Genomic DNA, 20,917 nt, shown 5'->3' with positions numbered 1-20,917 from the left:
AACGAGTTACAACATCCAAGCCAAACATATTTTGGCATCATACAAAGAGAGGCAGGGCCCTCGATTATCGGTATACCAGTGTGCGATCCAGAAGTGATCAAGTTGCAGATTTTTGCAACTTATTTATTATACGACAATATTTTCGGCTTTGAACACCAAGCTCAACATAACTTCGCCGAAGGGCCAAGAACTTCTTCGACAGGACGTCAAGCTTTGTCGACGACAATTTGTAAGTTTCAAACAAGTATCCAACATCACGGATTTACGGGTTGCTTAAAGCTTTGACGACCAACGTAATTATCACGGCTAATTATCAGCTACGGTGCAAACTATGACTACAGGATTATTTTTTGGAATCAAGGCGGAGTTAGCACGACGATTCACTGCTACGACGTGGAGTTAGCTATACTTTGCAAGTGATACCAACATCAGGTTTTTTTTTTGAGTACTTCTTACACTGCATGGTGTAGCCATGGATTCGGATATCAACATGACATTCGATTTTGAGCAAAGTACTCACAATCCTGCCAAAGACGGCTCACGGCTGGATACTCTCAAGGAGAGTACCTGCGACGCTACGTTAGGAGAAGATACTTACGAATTGCTCGATATTCAGGAATTTCGTGCACTTCAGACACGCATGACAGTCATGGATGAAAATTTTAAGGCTTTAAATGAAAATGTTACTAAACTTTTCACTTTACTCATTCAATTGATGCAACAGCAGACTAAGAGTCCGACTGACACCCACATGCATGAGCACGTTGGAACACAAGGGCAAGGCCCAATTACTAAAACACTGCATACTCTCACTGCCAAAGAGGTAGATGATTTATTGAAGAATTTCAAACCACCAATTTTCAAAGGCGAAGACCGGGACCGCAATAAGGATGCAGTGAGCATCTTTCTCAGTAAATGGGATGGTATTCACGCCTTACAATGAACAATCGCCAATTTGTTTGTTTTGGCTTCACTAAGGGTCCAATGCTCAAAAACTAGCGATTGTTTCACCATAGACCATTGAAATGGACTGTGATGCCCATGAAACATTGAAGGAGTGGGGATTTAGGTGCTTTCTCTGTCCTTGCAAAGTTTCATGGCCATCCGATCCAGTGTCGTCAGTCGAGGGTGGCACAATCGCCAATTTGTTTGTTTTGGCTTCGCTAAGGGCCCAATGGTCAAAAGTTGGCAATTGTGCCACCGTAGACCGTAGAGATGGATTGCGATGTCCATGAGACTTTGTAGGAGACTGTAATGCTGATGTTGATGCAGAATGGGCTTTTGGCGTAGAGTGCACTTACAATCCTGTTGTCCATGATGCATGCTTGTCAGTTGCTGCAGATTCACATGTGTGGTATTGCGACAGTGGTGCTACAAAGCACATTACCTCACATCGTGAATTGTTTACCTCTCTCGAGTCTGTCCCTCAAGGGAATTCAGTCACTTGTGCCAACAATGCCTCTTATCCAGTTCAGGGAGTTGGAAAGATTGTGCTTACTGCTGCTAATGGCAGTTCTTTCACACTTGTTGATGCACTTTATGTACCTGGGATCAAGAAGAATCTCTTGTCTGCATCCGCACTTGCTAGACTTGGACTTGTAGTCAAATTTGTGGATAACAGATGTAAAGTTCATGATCTCAGTTTTGGTGATGAAAATGTTGCATCTAGCCTTTTGTGCCGTGGGTTGTATAAGCTCACTTTGTATGACAAGTGTGGACAAAATTTTTCAAATGTTGTTGTAGATTCAAGGGCTATTTCAGATGCAAAACTTTGGCATGCACGTTTTGGTCATCTGAATTTTGTCAGTTTGCTGCGTTTGCAGAAATCTGATATGGTTGCTTCTTTGCCACCTCTTGAAGCACCTGTCAAACATGTTTGTGAAGGCTGTATTTTGGGTAAGATGCAGCGTTCTAAGTTTCCAAAGGATGGTTCAGTCCGGGCCACATGCAGGTTGCAGCTTGTGCATAGTGATGTTCGTGGGCCCGTGCAAACTCTGTCCTTAGGCAATTACCTGTACTTCGTGACTTTCATTGATGATTATTCCAGACATGCATGGGTATTTCTGCTTAAAGCGAAGTTCGAAGTTTTTATGTGCTTCAAACAGTTTCTAGCTATGGCTGAAAATGTCTCGAAATGTACTATGGGCACCCTCCGTTCCGATCGAGGGGGGGAGTATATGTCTCATGAATTGAATGCATTTTTGGCTAGTTGTGGGATAAAACACCAATGTACAGTGCCTTATACACCTTAGAAAAATGGTGTCAGAGGAAAAACAGGTCACTGACGGAAATGGCACGATGTATGGTCAAAAGTCAAGCTTTACCACATTCTTTTTGGCTTGAGGCCATCATGTGTGCCACTTATGTACTAAGCAGGTGTCCTACGAAAGCTTTGCAGTCTATTACTCCATATGAAGCATGGCATGATAGAAAGCCTTCTATTGAGCACATGCGTGTTTTTGGCTGTTTGGCATATGCTTTGGTGCCACAAGTGCAACGCAGAAAATTGGATGATAAGGCTGTCACATGTATTTTTGTTGGTTATAGTGCTGAAAGGAAAGGTTAGAGGTTGTACCATCCGCAAACAAAACGTATTCTGGTTTCTCGGGATGTAGTGTTTGTGGAAGATTCTGTTCAGCCCTTGCTGTCATTTACTAGAGACAGTAATGTAAGCTCACAGGAAATTTATGACACTTTTTTGCCTCTTTTCAGTGGTGTAAATACGAATGTCAGTTCTAATGAGGCAAATGTACAGCCTATGGGGGTTTCTGAAAATGTTCTAGATCAACCTATTACTGATGCATGTACATGATGTACTTGATGAGGAAAGGGATGAAAATGAGCAGGCTAGAGGTATGACAAAATGGCTGGTGCACACTTTGGGTGACAGTAAATTGGATGCACCTTTGTCTAGTCGTACTCATTCAAGATCTTGCCATGCATCTTATGCATCAGATTGTTATGCTTTGGCTGTGTCTAGCTTACATGATGTTGCGGAGCCTCTGTCTTTTGATGAAGCATAGAATTCAAAAAATTGGATGGCTGCCATGCAATCAGAATATGATCCTCTCATAGAAAATGACACATGGAATTTATGTGATTTGCCTCCTGGCAAAAAGGCCATTGGTACAAAGTGGGTTTACAAGTTGAAACGCAAGCGGGATGGTGAGATGGATCACCATAAGGCTCAACTTGTTGCAAAAGGTTATGCACAGCAAAAAGGCATTGATATGAAGAGACTTTTGCTCCCACTTGTCGTATGACTACTGTGCATTTTCTATGTGCATTGGAAGCTCATTTTGGTTGGGATGTACATCAATCAGACATTGTTATAGCTTTCTTGAATGGTGACATATTTGAGGAAGTTTATGTAACGCAGCCTCGCGGTTTTGTCATAAAAGGACAAGAGGACAAAGTGTGCAGATGTAAGCAGGCTTTGTATGGGTTGAAGCAATCTCCTCGTGCTTGGTATGAGAAAGCTAACACTCATTTGGTTAAACAAGGCTTTCTTAACAGTCCAACAGAAAGCACATTGTATGTAAAGCGTGAGGGTGATGTACTTCTCATTGTGGTTCTTTATGTTGATGATTTGCTGATCATCATTGGACCAAATGAGAGACATATTGCTGAATTTAAAGCTGATTTGAATGCTACTTTCAAGATGAAAGATTTGGGGCTATTGCATCATTACTTGGGTATACAGTTTAAGAAGTGTAATGGTGGTATTGCCTTGTGTCAGAAAAGTTACATAGAGACATTGCTATGTAAGTTTGGACTTGAGGACTACAAACCTATTGCCCCTCCCATGGAAACAGGTTTCAAGTTGAGTCTACATGATGCTGGCGATCCTGCTGATGCAACACGAGGCCGGATATTCAGTTTGCAGTCTCACAGGTCAGCAGATTTATGCATAGCCCAAGGTTTAAGCATTGGCAGGCTGTCAAGAGGATTTTCCGCTACCTTAGTGGCACTTTACATCTTGGCTTGTTTTATCCCAAGGGGGGATCATTTCCGCCAGACTTACATGCCTTTTGAGACTCAGATTGGGCTGGTTGTTTTGACACGCGAGTGTCCACAAGTGGTTTTTGTTTCATGCTTGGCAGTTCATGTATATCATGGTTAAGCAAGAAGCAACCTACTGTGGCCACTTTGAGTTGTGAGGCTGAGTACAGGGCAGTCTTCACAGCTACGGTTGAGTGTGTATGGATTAGACGCCTTATGGCTGATTTGGGTGTTGGATAGGACACTGCCAACACTATCTACACTGCCAGTCAGAGCGCATTGGCAGTTGCGAGGAACCCAGTTTTTCATGCTCGCACAAAGCACATTGAGGTGCATTACCATTATGTCAGGGAGAGGCTCTCAGCAGGAGAGATCAGCTTGGCTTATGTGCCAACACAGGACAACCTTGCAAATCTTTTCACAAAGGCATTGTCTCATGAGAAGCTTGAAGCTTTCCGCAAAGCTTTGGGCTTACTCCCCTTTGTGGACTGATCATGTCCTCAGGGCATGGCACTTCCCATTACTCATGTGTGAGCTCTTATTCACCGCATCACTGTAGGGGGGATTTGTTACCATATACATGTGGTAGTGATGTGTGTGAACACACTAGGACCACCGGGGCATTTTTTCCCTCTTTAGGAGGTTTTTTACCTCGAGCATTGTATATACGCCCATCACTCTAGGGCTATCTATCTTTCCATTGCACACTAAGTAATACACTCTCTATTGTGTGCCTTGAGCTTCTTTCGTCTTCTCCAAGCTGTGTGCGTTTCACGACCCTAATTCCAACACCCTGCAAAGTTTCATGGCCATCGGTTTCCGTCTTGTCGGGCTAGGGTGGCAGAATGGCCAATTTTTGTTTAGGCTTTGCTAAAGGCCCAATGGTCAGAAATTGGTGATACCCATGAAACGGATTCCGATTGAGCAGAACAAATTTGAAGGCTTTGTAACACTGTCTAGAGCTAAACTCTACTTGCACCACATATCCGTCTTCACCCCATTATGCAAGTATCCACTGCCATTGTGTGAGCTCCAAATTGCAAGGGCTTCATAATTTTTTCCGAATTATAGGTATATGCAGAAGAGTCCAATGTTATTTTCCTCCCTTCTAAGTTGTCATAATAATCAATATCTAATTCTCCTAAATGATTTTCTCATATTAAACTGATCATTTAATGTGGGGAAGTACCAAGGGAGAAAAAGCTAGAATATTGGTTAAGCTAGCAGACCGGCCACAGTAGGGATCCAAAGGAGGGAAAATAGGGATCCAAAGGGGGGGCCATCTGCAAAAGAGCCATGTGCAACAATGGGCTAAAAAGACCCTAAGGTTCAGCCCATTAAGACTTCCAAAATGCTAAGGTTCCAAAATTCAAAGGTTGTGTCCAAGGGGAAAATTGGATGCTTAGTGTGTGCCCTAAAAGTTTTTGCACATCCCTACATGGGAGGGGGCGAGCCCCAAAGGTAAGGGATGAGAGAGAAAGCCACACACACACACACAGGCTCCCTTTACACAAAGGGAATGAGGGACACATGTCAGCTCCCTAGGCCAGGAACCCACAAGGTGTGCCCAATTCCTATTGGAAGATCCTTGAAGTGGACCAATGAGAATTAAGCTAGAGTAAATGTAGTTTAATTAATTTAAAAACATTTAATAAAAGAAACCAATGAGAATTAAGTCTCCTAGAAGACTATTGGGCAGTCTCCCAAAGGGTCCAATGAGCATTCAGAAGCCCCATGGCTTGCCTGATTTCTATTGGCCAGGAGACAAAGGGGTCCAATGAGAGTTTAGTTTAATTATTTAATTACCTAAAGCTCTCACAAAAGGGGAAAGGGGGACACATGTCAGAAGGCTATCACTTATGCTGCTTAATACCTATTGGCTTGACTTGGGGAGGTCCAATGAGGCAAAAGCCAGTCCAAATTAGCAGCTAGGGCTCGCCCAAGAGAGAGAGGGGGCTGATTTTTGCTTGGCATTGACACACACACACACACTCACACTTGACCATGTGTGAAGGAAGAATACTCTATCTCCTCCCAAGCTTTAATGGAGAGCTCATCACCTACTCCAAGCTTGTGAGATAGAAGCCTACATCAACACTCTCTTGGCATGTGGATGCAAATCCAGCCAGGAGCCAAGCTTCAATGCATGCTCATCTCCTCTACCAAGCTAATTACTAAGCTAAGCTATCCTAATATGAGTGATTATGTGAGGAGATGTACATCTTTCTCGTAAGATACTCCTTCTTCCTCTCAATCTACTCTCATACCCTGCTAGCTCTCACCATCTTCGAAGGTGTGTGAGGTCTTGGGTCTGAGAACGGGGATAATTCAAGTTGTGTTTGATTAAGTGTTTTGCTTAGTGTATGAAGCTTCCATCTTCATTGCACTAGCTAGTCTTGAAGGAACACAAAGAATTGTATTGTACAATGTCTCTCTTGATGGGAGAAACCATAATACAAAGCCTTTTGGAGGGGGGACCGGCTCCATGCAAATCCGGTCCTCAACTGTTGTCAATAGCTTAATTTCTCTCTCTTTTGAAAGTATTGTCGATGCTATCTAACTAGGTGTTATGCTTTTTGTTGCTCTCTCCACCCAAGCACTCTTGTAATTCTCATTAGGAATCTATTCTAATGGAATGCCCACTATGTTCATGCTAATTTCCGCTACACATAAGTTATTAGGCCATTAAATGTTACATTGGTATCAGAGCTCAAGCTTTCTCTTTTCTTACTCAAGAACGGAGGTCCTCAAGCTAGCTACAAATGGTTGGTATTATTAATTGCCTGTGAGTAAGTAGAATAGGGATTTTTCAGCCTTGCAGTGCGCCTGCCTTTGTGCAGTTAACGGGGCATCACCGTCGAGAGCTATGGTCTTAACAGTGGATTCCTACGGGGCTTGCCTACGGCTTAACCACTATTGAGCTATTAGAAGCTTGACAGGAGCCGGTGCTGTTTTGGTGTCGAAAGACCCTCTCTTCTATTCCTTGCAATTAATGGTATTCGAGCCGCGGGTACAGTAGCTTGAGTGCTTTTTCTAAAGGGGTAAAGAGGAGTAGCAACTAGGGCTTGAAGTGCCAAAGTATACCTAAAAAGTTTACACCTAAAAGTTGTTAGAATGGCTGACAATAGTAAAGAGAGTGAAATTAATGTTGATAACTTTGATTTTGCTCATGAGCAAACTACTAATGATGCTTCAATGCTTGTTAACTATCTTGTTTCTAGGCTTCAACAAGCCATGGGCAATCCATCTCTCCAAAGTGAAGTGCAACGGCAGCTCCGTGCTCACGGGATTCTCCAAGCTCATCACCATGACGAGAGAACACCTAGGAAGCCTCCTTGTGAGACTACCAAAAGAGGTCTCTCTCCGATTCGGGAAGAAGAAGAGAATCCATATGAAGGGCTCAAGAATTTACTTCTTGATGATGCATCTCCTTCCCAAAGGAGAACTCAAGAGCCTCCACTGAAGGAACGAGAAAGAAGTGAGTCTCCCGCCACCTCGGCAGAGATGGCTCCACAAAGACGGCGGGCTAAACGCTCTCCATCACCACCAAAGCGGAGAAGACCATCGTATTCTTCTCCTCACCACAATTCAAAGAGGGATGATAAAAAGCAAGAGAAGAAAAAGGTGAGAAAGAGGACACCCTCTTCTCCATCTTCTTCATCCTCTTCCTCTTATGAAAGCTATGGTGAAGACGACAAAGATCAAGACAAGAAAAAGGCGAGAAAGAGGTCACCCTCTTCTCCACCTTCTTCAAATTCTTCACCTTGTGAATAAAGTGATGGTGCAACTTTTGAACCATCAAAAAGAAGAGGCCATAGGAAATCCTATGCCGCATGGAAGAGGTCGTCCAAGCTGAAGAAATTCAAAGAGGGAGGGAAGAGCATCTCTTTCCTTACCTATGATGGCACCTTCGGTGCTACGGACAAAGTCTTGGCCTTTATCCAGCAATTCGATGCGGCGTTTGGAGATGAGGGCTTCATGGAGTCCTCTAAGCTACGCCATGTAGCTATGCACTTTCAAAAGTCCGCCAGACAATGGTGGTCTAGCCTACGAGCCAACGGTGAAGCTCCACGAGCATGGAAGGCTTTAAGAGCTTTCATTATGAAGCAGTTTTTGGCCACCGATGCCAAAGACAAAGTACTCACCGAATGGCGAAGCTTAAAGCTCTCTCCCAATGAATCCATCCACAAATATGTAGACAAGTTTTGGGACCTACAACTCAAAGCCACTGTCTTCAAAAAGTTGGATTTTGGAGAGCAAAAGAAACAATTTTGTGCGGGCTTAACCGAAGAAATGGCGGAGTATGTCAACTCCCAAAGGCCACGTACCATATCGGCGGTAATACACCATACTATGGTGGCCTCTCGAATCAATTTCCAAACAGGGGGTAAAAGAAATAATAAGCCCCCGGAAAACAAGGGTTCCAATGAGCCTAAGGGGAAGGACAATGTCCAAAAGTCTCCTAAGGGCAATTCCAACAAAGCTAAAGAGAAGGGAGTTTACAAAGGAAAGAATAAACTCTCTCCTGAAGAGCTTGAGCGTTATCGTAAGGATAACCGGTGTTTCAAGTGCGGCGAACAAGGGCATGCGTACGGCGCTTGTCCCCAAAAGAACAACCGCCAAGATCCTCCTAGAGCTTCTTTGGTTGAAATCCAAGAGGAGGAGATTCACCAAACTCACCACAAAGGATCTCCTCTATGCCATGCTTGGGGAAAGGTAAGAGAACATGATGCTTTTATTCTCTTTGACCCTGGTTCTACTCACAATTTCGTATCTATGGAGTTAGCCACCAAGCTAGGCATACAATCCTACTAGATGGGAGATATCCTACCCGCAGACAGCGCCTTCAAGGGGCAAGAAGCTTCAGTCACTCCCTTAATCGGGAAATTGAGGCTTCATGTCCAAGGCTATGTGGACAAAGAGGACTTCTTTATCTCTCCTCTCAAGCATGAGGATGTAATCCTAGGGGCACCATGGTTTGACCGCCTGGTTGCCGATGTTAAATTTCCTGAAAGGAGAATCTCCTTTAAGTTCAGGGAAAAAGACATGTATATAGATGCTAGGGAGATGGGTAACACCATCCCCATTGTACATACACCAGCTTTCAACAAGTCAATAAAGAGCTCTATTTCTGTGTACATGATTTTTGTTAAAGATTCTCAAAATGAACCTAATGCTTTAGCAAAAGAAAATAAAAGCAACCAAAAGGAATTAGAGTTATCCAATTTTCTCAAGGGGTTTCAAGATGTTTTTATTGACGACATCCCTTGTGAGCTACCTCCTAAACGAGGTAATGATGACCATGCAATTGAACTTCTTCCAGGAAGTTCACCGCCTAACAAACCTCCTTATAGAGTTTCTCAAGCTCAACAAGAGGAGATTATGCGGCAAGTGCATGAGTTAGTTGAGAAGGGCATGGTTAGGCCTAGCTCATCTCCATTTTGCCTAGCTCATCTCCATTTTGCTCACCTGTGCTATTAGTGCAAAAAAAAGACGGCACATATCGTATGTGTGTCGACTATAGAGCACTAAATAGGATCACTATCAAGAATAGGTTTCCCGTTCCACGGGTAGAAGACCTATTTGATAAGCTACAAGGATCGACCTACTTCAGTAGGATTGACCTAAAAAGTGGCTATCATCAAATAAGGATAGTTGATCAAGACATTGTAAAGACCGCATTTCGTACTACATTTGGTCTTTACGAATACATTGTCATGCCTTTGGGCTTGACCAATGCACCAGCCACATTCAACCGCTTGATGGAGAAGCTGTTCATGCCTCATCGAACCTTCACTGGAGTGTTCTTTGATGATATTATCATCTACTCTGATTCATTGGAGGAACACAAGCAACATCTCCAGGTAATATTTCAAGTTTTAAGAGAGAATAAACTTTATGTTAATCGAAAGAAAAGTGAATTTTTCTTGCAAGAGATTCAGTATTTAGGTCACATTATCTCTCAAGATGGAATCCAAATGGATCCATCCAAGTTAGAGGTAATAAAAGGATGGCCTAAACCAAGGAATCTTCATGAACTAAGAAGCTTTATAGGTATGTGTGCATACTATAGACGCTTCATAGAAAAGTTCTCACAAATTGCGGGACCATTACATGACCTAACAAAGAAAAGTGTTAGGTATACATGGTCTGCTAAGGAGAACAATGCTTTCGAAAAGCTTAAAGAAAAGCTTATCTCTCAACCTGTGCTTACACTACCGGATCTCTCAAAACCATTTGAGGTCCAATGTGATGCTTGTGGTGATTGCCTTGGGGCTGTTTTGCTCCAAGAAGGGCACGCCATAGGCTATGAGAGTCGAAGGCTCGACCCTGTTGAGCAAGCTCTAGGCATATACGAAAAAGAACTCCTTGCAGTTCTACATGCCTTAGACTCATGGAAGCACTATTTATTGGGGACTCCTTTCATTCTGCGAACGGATCACCAAAGTCTTAAGTACTTCATGACGCAGACCAAGCTCTCCAACAAACAAATGAGGTGGGCAAATTTCCTTTCGCAATTTCATTTTCATATTGCTCACATTGCTGGCAAGGATAATCAAGTAGCCGATGCACTCTCAAGACGACCGAGAGTGAATGCGGTTTCCATAGCAACTCACAATGATCTATCTTCAATGATAGATGAGTATGCTATTGATCCCGATTTTAGAGATGTGATTTCAGCCCTTGCATTAGGGAAGAAAGAAGAACCATTTACTTTACAAGATGGTTATCTTCTCTATGGCAATAGACTATGCGTTACTAACTCACTACGTGAGAAAGTAATGTATGAATCTCATGCTCCCCCATATGCGGGGCATAGAGGGATTCAGTCTACCTTAAAGGGAATTGAAACATATTTCTATTGGCCTACCATGAAAGTGAACATACAAGAGTATGTTTCCAAATGTGTGGTATGTCAAAAGACAAAATTTGATAGAGGGAAGCAACCTGGATTGCTTCAACCCTTGCCAATCCCTAATTCACCTTGGGAGAGCATATCCATGGATTTTATCTTTGGATTGCCTAAGTCTATCCATGGAAATACGGGAATATGGACGATAGTAGACAGGTTCAGTAAATAAGCTCATTTTATACCTGTCAAAAAGACTATCAAAGCCCATCAAATGGCAACCCTCTTCATTTCACAAATTTTCAAGTACCATGGCTTGCCAATGTCCATAGTGTCGGATAGAGATCCTAGAATGACCAGTAATTTTTGGAAGGGTCTCTTTGAGAATTTAGGAACAAGGCTAAACTTCTCTTCGGCCTATCATCCACAAACTGATGGCCAAAGTGAAATAGCTAACCTAACCATTCTCGATCTACTAAAAGCCTATGTAACGGAAGTAGATCAAAGATCCCAATGGGAGAAGTACTTACCCTTAGTAGAATATGCTTACAATAACACTGTACACACTTCCACAGGAAAAGCACCTTTCGAGGTAATTGAGGGAAGATCAAAAAGTCCCTTGCTACTTAAGGTACATGGGAAGATCTTCGCTGCAGATGAGTATAGCCGAGACCTACAAGAATCTTTCCAAAAGATTAAGGATGCTATCTCTATCTCACAGCAAAAGCAAAAGGCTGCTGCTGACAAGCACAGAAGAGCCCAAGCCTTTAAGGAAAATGATTGGGTCTTGTTAAAGTTTCCCAAGGCTCGATTAAGGCACACGACGGGCAAGAATCCTACGGGCCACCAAAAGTACTATGCTAAACTAGCAAAAAGGTACTATGGTCCCTTCCAGATTCTTAGGCCAATCAATGAGATGGCCTATCAACTTAAGTTGCCCAATCATTGGCTCATACACAATGCTTTTCATGTGAGCCTATTAAAGCCTTACAAACGAGAGCCACCTCAAGAACCAACTATTGAAGACCCACCGGAGATCGACGACCAAGAGGAGGTGCTACAGCCCGAGTCCATTCTCTGACATGAAGACAAGGTATTAAGAGGCGGTAAGACTATCCGACGATATCTTATTAAGTTTAAGAATTATCCTTTCGAAGATGCTAGATGGATGCAAGGCATACAATTAAAAGATAACCTAAACCTTGTCAATGCTTACAATGCTTCCCAAGAGTAAGCAAATGTACAAAATATTAAAAATGAACAAAATTTTTGTCTTATAAGACTCTCTTTTTCTTTATTTGTGCACAAAAATGAAGTAGTATGCATGCTTAGATCAAGTTTGCGGAGACGACGTCTCCCAAACACCAAGTAGAGCTTGTCACTCTACTATGGAAGACTGATAGGACTAATGTGCAGACATGCTTGCGGCAGCCTCAGGCTCTCAAGCGCCAAATGGACTAGTCATCCATTATGGAATGATGTCGTAGGGTAACATAGGGATCCTCTACCCGCTAAGAAAAGGACTCATGAATATGCTTTATCTTCTCTACACCATAGTCGAGGACGACTATGATTTCAAGAGAGAGGTAATGTCATAATAATCAATATCTAATTCTCCTAAATGATTTTCTCATATTAAACTGATCATTTAATGTGGGGAAGTACCAAGGGAGAAAAAGTTAGAATATTGGTTAAGCTAGCAGACCGGCCACATTAGGGATCCAAAGGAGGAAAAATAGGGATCCAAAGGGGGGGCCATCTGCAAAGCAGCCATGTGCAACAATGGGCTAAAAAGACCCTAAGGTTCAGCCCATTAAGACTTCCAAAATGCTAAGGTTCCAAAATTCAAAGGTTGTGTCCAAGGGTCAAGCCTAGGGAAAATTGGATGCTTAGTGTGTGCCCTAAAAGTTTTTGCACATCCCTACATGGGAGGGGGCAAGCCCCAAAGGTAGGGGATGAGAGAGAAAGCCACACACACACACACACAAGCTCCCTTTACACAAAGGGAATGAGGGACACATGTCAGCTCCCTAGGCCAGATGCCCACAAGGTGTGCCCAATTCCTATTGGAAGATCCTTGAAGTGGACCAATGAGAATTAAGCTAGAGTAAATGTAGTTTAATTAATTTAAAAACATTTAATAAAAGAAACCAATGAGAATTAAGTCTCCTAGAAGACTATTGGGCAGTCTCCCAAAGGGTCCAATGAGCATTCAGAAGCCCCATGGCTTGCCTGATTTCTATTGGCCAGGAGACAAAGGGGTCCAATGAGAGTTTAGTTTAATTATTTAATTACCTAAAGCTCTCACAAAAGGGGAAAGGGGGACACATGTCAGAAGGCTATCACTTATGCTGCTTAATACCTATTGGCTTGACTTGGGGAGGTCCAATGAGGCAAAAGCCAGTCCAAATTAGCAGCTAGGGCTCGCCCAAGAGAGAGAGAGGGCTGATTTTTGCTTGGCATTGACACACACACACACACTCACACTTGACCATGTGTGAAGGAAGAATACTCTATCTCCTCCCAAGCTTTAATGGAGAGCTCATCACCTACTCCAAGCTTGTGAGATAGAAGCCTACATCAACACTCTCTTGGCATGTGGATGCAAATCCAACCAAGATCCAAGCTTCAATGCATGCTCATCTCCTCTACCAAGCTAATTACTAAGCTAAGCTATGCTAATATGAGTGATTATGTGAGGAGATGTACATCTTTCTCGTAAGATACTCCTTCTTCCTCTCAATCTACTCTCATACCTTGCTAGTTCTCACCATCTTCGAAGGTGTGTGAGGTCTTGGGTCTGAGAACGGGGATAATTCAAGTTGTGTTTGATTAAGTGTTTTGCTTAGTGTATGAAGCTTCCATCTTCATTGCACTAGCTAGTCTTGAAGGAACACAAAGAATTGTATTGTACAATGTCTCTCTTGATGGGAGAAACCATAATACAAAGCCTTTTGGAGGGGGGACCGGCTCCATGCAAATCCGGTCCTCAATTGTTGTCAATAGCTTAATTTCTCTCTCTTTTGAAAGTATTGTCGATGCTATCTAACTAGGTGTTATGCTTTTTGTTGCTCTCTCCACCCAAGCACTCTTGTAATTCTCATTAGGAATCTATTCTAATGGAATGCCCACTATGTTCATGCTAATTTCCGCTACACATAAGTTATTAGGCCATTAAATGTTACATAAGTCCACTCCCCATCTATCAGAATCCAATGGTTCCCTCTCCAAGACGTCAAGCTCTTTTGACATTTCTTGCTATGGACCACAAAGGAAGAGGTGGGAACACCTCCCCCGTAAGTGCTAGTTGGACAATAGCTTTTCAAAACTTTTCATTAGGTTTCCTAAAAGAGAGAAAACACCTTGAGCAGAAAAAAAAAGTTTTCCAAAGTAAGTACTTGAAGTTACTTTAGGAAAAACCTAAACTTTGAGTTAGTTTAGGGGAGAAAAATACTTGAAGTAACTGGACGAGGTATATTTATATAAAAACATTGAAATAATAATTTTTAAAAAAAATATTTTGTAAACGTAACTAGACAAGTTACTTAAAAAATATAAGATAATTATTTATTTTTTTAAAGAAACTTATCGAGTTATGCATTGAAAACATGACCATCATGAAAGATAGTGCTACATAACTCGGCGAATTACGTGACGGTCCGACTCAACGAGTTGAGTTTGTCACGTCGATTCGGCTTCGAACACCACGTCGTGCCATCGTGTAACTCGACGACGCTCAAAGTCGAATGGACGTGGCAAACTCAACTCGCCAAGTCAGACCGCCATGTAACTCGCCGAGTTACGTGGCACTATCTTTCGTGGTAGTGTGTGTAGTCGAGATAGCAAACGACATGTTCTATGTGGAGTCACCACGTAACTCACCGAGTTACATGGTGGTTTTGACAAGTAACTTGACGAGTTTGAAACAAAGCCATATGGCGGGTGGTGGTGCTTCGGGAGCAAGAGTATCTCGTTGAGTTATCACATCGCAGATGTCATACTTGGGGGAAACTGCGGAAAGTGGGTACGTCTTATCATGCATACACCCTGACACACATTGACATGTGCATCTTGAGCATTGTGTCCTTACTTTCAAGAACAAAGAGAAGCGGATGAAGCTTCTATGCCAATCCACCTCCTCAAACGAACAAAGCTTTTGATTATTGAGGAGCTGACCACGAATCAACGCAAAATAAAAAACGACAAGCTCACGAAGATGTCTAAAGTCTACAAACAAGGTAAATGGGCAGTCTATCTAGGAGTTTCAAACTTCAAAAGAGGCTCTCCCTTCAACTACTCTCCCTTAGGTTTTGTTCCTTTCTTTTACCCTTCCAATGGACCCTTAATCCTTAATTGATATGTATCTCATGCCATGTACAAGCATACCGTTGTAATGTTTTGCACGGTCCCATGGGTCATATTTGACCTCTGTGGACAATAATACAATCTCTCTCTCTCTCTCTCTCTCTCTCTCTCTCTCTCTCTCTCTTTGGTTCATCACTTCCACATCATTGACTTTGATAAGAAAAAGGTGCAAAGCTAACCTATAAGCAACTAGTTGTAGTATGTTGTTAAACCACAAGCAGCTGAGCCATCTATAGCTGAAGGCACACTTACTAGAGACTAGATAGCTGAAGTTCAAGTCAAAGATGACCACGATCTTGTATAATTATCACTTCATTGCATGATATATATGTGCACTTCATTGACAATTGCACCATGATCATCCATGCATGGTCCACAAAAGAGAATTTTTTTGCTGCCAAACAAAAAAAGGGCAAAATAAGCCTTAAAAAGAATCTTTACAAACTCACAATGAATCAAGGAGAGGATATTTCAAGCCTTGTGAATAGGTTAATTCATATCATTACTCAATTAACTTACATCAAGTGTCAGATTCCCAAAGAAGATGGGGTGGATGTGCTCTTAAGTGCTGTCCCCAAATTTTTTGACAATATTGTCACAATGTTAGAACAAAAAGCCCCAAAACCTTCTTTGAAACATGTCATCAATGCTTTAAATGAGGAAGAGAAAAAATAAACAAAGAAGACTTCAACTAATGGAGGAGCTTTCATTGCATCATCATGTAGTATTGCATGTTCATCAACTAGGAAAGATAATAAGATGTGTTATGGGTGTGACAAATAGAGCATTTTTTAAAAAGATTGCTACAGGAACAAGTTCTATATAGAAAATGCAATGTCAAAGGTCATCCACCAACCAAATGCCACAGTAGTAGCAGAGATAAAATAAAAGTCAACCTTGCAGAGGAGGAAAATGAAAATGAAAATCAAGAGAACGAAAACTGTATCCATGTATGCACCATCCTTGATCACTATAGCTACTTTACTGATGTGTTATAGAGGGTAAGAATGGTATTTCATCTTTTTTGTTTGAGGGGAGGAGTCTTTAATTTGTGTGAGATCATATCACTTGAGACCACCTTTTAGTCTATGTAACTACCCCAATATGTGTGACTACTTTGATGTGCGTGACTATTAACCTAGGTTGCATTGCGTTTGGATCTAGCTTGTTTCACTACCTCTTGTATAGTCAGTAGTTTAGTCATCTTGTGAGCATGTGAGGGCACAAGGCTTGGCATGGTGAGTTGCACAAGATTCCAAAGCTATTCCGAGTCACCTCAGTCAACCCCATTCTGTGGAGCCGCTTTTGACCTTTGGGAGATGCTCCTTTACCCTTGGGAAAGATTCTTAGTGACCCTTGAGAGGTGCACATAGCCATATGTTGCTATTAATTAACTAGACACACATTGTACACTCTTTTTAGTGTTTCTGATCATCTTATTGTCAAGTATTGTTGTAAGAACTAGGCAACTAGGCTCTCCTGGATCCTCCTCCCAACCTCCCTTTATAGGCAGGCTCCTAGCCCCTTGCCCTAGACGGATCCCCTGTCCATACTACCTAGCCCAACCCCTTGGCCGTAGTCCATGACTAACCTAGTTCTTAGGGTATAGGACCCGTGTCCTGACATTACTCCCCCCTTAAAGAAGAGTTTTCCTCCAACCTCCCTTTATAGGCGGGCTCCTAGCCCCTTGCCCTAGACGGATCCTCTGTCCACAGTGCCTAGCCTAAGCCCTTGGCCGTAGTCCATGACTAACGTAGTTCTTAGGGTACAGGACCCGTGTCCTAACATTACTCCCCGCTTAAAGAAGAGTTTTCATCCTCGAAAAAAAAAGTGGGAAACTTCTTCTTAAGAACACTAATGTTTTCCCAAGTGGCACCTTCTTCAGGTCGGTCTTTCCACTTGATTAAGGCTTGTTGTCGTACATGATGGCGTGTACGCAACTCATGATAATCCATAACACGTTCAGGTTCATGCGGTATTGTAGGAGGTTCAATGTAATCGACCAAAACCTGTTGGTCAATGACGTTGTCGTTCCCATGTAACCGCTTTCGTAGACGGCTTACATGAAACACCGGGTGAATGCGAGAGTGTGATGGTAGGAGTAGTTTGTAGGCACGATCACCAACTCGCTCGAGTATTTTGAAAGGCCCACAATATCGGGGAGATAATTTGGGTATCGGTACAGTTTTAAGACTTTCTGAATGTTCTGGCACACGTAAAAATACTTCCTCCCCTTCTTCGAAGGTAACTTGCCAACGTTTCTCATCAGTGTATTTCTTATACCGATCTTGTACTTGTCGGACATTCTGACGAGCATGTTTCAGCATATCCATGTGGTCTTGGAGAAAATCCTTAACCTGTTGGAGTTTTTCGGTTGCCAACCCCAGCGTAACTGGTGACTTAGGTTGAAACCCGTACATGAGCATGAAAGGACTAAAGCCTGTTGTGACATGCTTAGAACTGTTGTAGGCAAACTCGAGAATAGGTAAGTATTCTTCCCAGTCTGTCTCTTTTTTGCTAACATATGTGCGAAGCATATCCTCTAGCACCTGGTTAACTCGTTCCGTTTGACTATCTGTTTCTGGATGGTCAGTTGTACTGAGGTTGAGTTGTGTACCCAATCGTTTAAATACAGCTCTCCAAATGTGGCTGTTAAACTTTGGGTCATGGTCACTAACAATATTACTTGGAAACCCATACAATTTGTATAGATTGTCCACAAATAATCTTGCTAGTTCTGGTGTCTTAACCGTTGATTTGGTCGGAATAAACTTACATAGTTTAGTCAACCTGTCTACGACCACCCATACTGAGTCATGACCTCGTATAGTGGCTGGTAAACCTACTATGAAATCCATGGAGATACTTTCCCATTTTCCATTGGGAATTTCCAAAGGATGTAAGAGTCCTCCTACTTTCAGGCACTCTGCTTTGTTTACTTGACATTTTTGGCAATGTAAGACATAAGCTTGAACAAAACCATGGAGACCTGGCAAGTAAAACTGTCGTCGTACGAGAGAATAAGTTTTTCTAATCCCCGGGTGCCCTGCACTTGGAATATCATGACATTCATAAAGAATTTGGCGCCGAATGTCTGTGTCCGTCGGTACACAAACTCTCCCCTTGTGGAGTAGTACCCATTATCGATGGTAAAATGCTTCCATCGTTGTAGTTCATCACTTGATAAAGGAGAACTAGGTGTGGAGGTTAATTGTGAACTACCCACATTGGAGTGAGAAGGATCCCTCTTTTGAACATGGCTCCACACTTTGGAATATGTTTCATCTTGCTCATATTTGCCCTTGAGAGATTCCAAAAATTCACTACGAAGTTCCGTGAACAAGAGCGAATTGATCTCTGGCATTTGACTGAGAGCGTCTGCCACTATATTGTATCGGCCTTTGCGATACCTTAACTTGGCGTCATATTCCTAAAGGATCTCGGCCCACATGGCTTTTCGACCCTTTAAATCTGTTTGTTGTGTAAACCATTTGATGCTTTCATGGTCAAACACAATCTCGACGAGCTCCATACAGATAGTAACGCCATGTCTTTAAGGTAGACACGATTGCATAGAGTTCACGTTTGTAAGCAGAATTATTCTCATGAGCTACATCCAGCTTCTTACTTTCAAATGCAATTGGCCGTCCGTCTTGTAATAGGACTGCTCCAATAGCACGGTCACTGGCATCCGTTTCCAAAACGAATGGTTTCAAAGGATCTACAATAGCCAGTATAGGATTTGTAGCGAATGCATCTTTGAGTGTTTCAAAACTTTGTTGTTGAGCGGAACCCCACTAAAAAGATTTACCTTTGCCTTTTAGTTGGTCCGTCATAGGTACAGCAAGGTGAGCATAGTTTTTAACGAACCGTCAATAAAAACCTGCAAAGCCTAAAAATATCCGTAATTCTTCCAGATTTTTAGGATGGGGCCATTTTTGGATAGTATCCACTTTCGATTGATCCATGTATAGGCCATTAGCTGAAATGACATGCCCTAAATAATGAATTTCTTCCTTGAGAAAATCACATTTAGATTCCTTGGCATATAACTTGTTTTCCCGTAACAACTCAAACACCTACCTGAGATGTTGTAAGTGCTCTTCTTCAGAAGCGCTGTAAACGAGAATGTCATCGAGGAATACAATGACAAATTTGCCCAAATAGGGTTTCAAGACACTATCCATAAGTATCATGAATGTCGCGGGCGCATTGGTTAACCCAATGGGCATCACCAAAAACTCGTAATGTCCAAACCGTATTCGGAATTCAGTCTTAGGTATATCAACAAGCCGAATACGGACTTGGTGATATCCTGACCTCAAATCAATTTTTGAAAAAATTCGTTTATGCGTTAACTTATCAAATAACTCATCGACCCTTGGCAATGGGTATTTGTTCTTAATTGTCACCGCATTTAAACCCCGGTAGTCTACGAACATGCACATATTGCCGTCCTTTTGCTTCACCAAAAGTATAGGCGAAGCCCATGGTGAAGCACTGGGTTGTATAAACCCTCTGCTAAGGTAGTCAGCAAGCTGACGTTCCACCTCAACAGCCTCTGAGTAACTCATACGGTATGGTGGTTTACTAACAGGCTTACAGCCTGTAGCCACGTCAATGCCATGTTGCACTGAACGTGTCGGCGGTAAACCTGATGGCAAATCATTAGAAAAAACATATTCAAATTCTTTTAACAATTTTTGTAACTGATTAGCAACGTTTACTTGTGTAGAATTAGAAATTGGTGGAATAGAGGAGAGAGAAGCATGCGGCGCTGAGGAATGTTCAACAGACTCAAGATTGGAAATAAAATGAGACAGTGAGTAACACAAGAAAACCTGTTCTATTTCATTATCAGAAACGAGCTGCATTAGCTCAGCAGTACAAATCAGTGGTGATGATGGTATATCCTTTTCTCCTAACAACAACACATGTGCACCATGGGAATCAAACATCAAACTATTGTGCTCATAGCTACGCTTCAGTGATGGTCCTAGGCTATGCAACCACTCCCTACCAAGAACCACATCAGCCCTTTCCATGTTCATAACTTGAAAATCCAAACAAGTAGAGTACCCTTGTACTTCCAATGAAACAGCTCTGCATTGAGTATTCCATACTTCACTGTCATGTCCATTCATCATTGCTACCTTGTAGCGGTGGGTACTCGGAGTTTGAGGCAGTTTGAGTTTTTTCACCAATCCATAATTGATGAAATTGTGTGTAGCACCGTCATCTACCAAGATGCACACCTTGTGCCCTTGCAGATATCTGTGCATACGTACTAACTCATGTGGTCCAAAGGTCTGTTGCCACATGGAAGCTGTGAGACAACATTTATGCACCACCTCAGTGTGTGTTACTTCCACTGTAGAAAACTTGGAGGAAGACTCGAGAGGCAGTAGTAGCACCGTGTGCACTGCTTTCTCCTTCCCCTGGGCAGCAAATTTTCCCTTGGGACAATTCTTTTTGCCATGGCCTCTTCCTAAGCATTGAAAACATAGCTTCTCTTTGCCCCTATAAAGTTTCATGGGCATCACAATCCACCTCAACGGTCTATGATGGCACAATCACCAGTTTTTTACCATTGGACCGTTAGCGAAGCCAAAACAAAAAAATTGGCGATTGTGCCACCCTAAACCGACGAGATGGGAGTGGATGGCCATGAAAATTTGCAGGGACAGGGAAAGCACCTAA

Source organism: Adiantum capillus-veneris, chromosome 7 (assembly GCF_014529385.1).
Source record: "Adiantum capillus-veneris isolate H3 chromosome 7, ASM1452938v2, whole genome shotgun sequence".
Classification (NCBI taxonomy): Eukaryota; Viridiplantae; Streptophyta; class Polypodiopsida; order Polypodiales; family Pteridaceae; genus Adiantum; species Adiantum capillus-veneris.
This window is presented reverse-complemented; position numbering follows the sequence as displayed.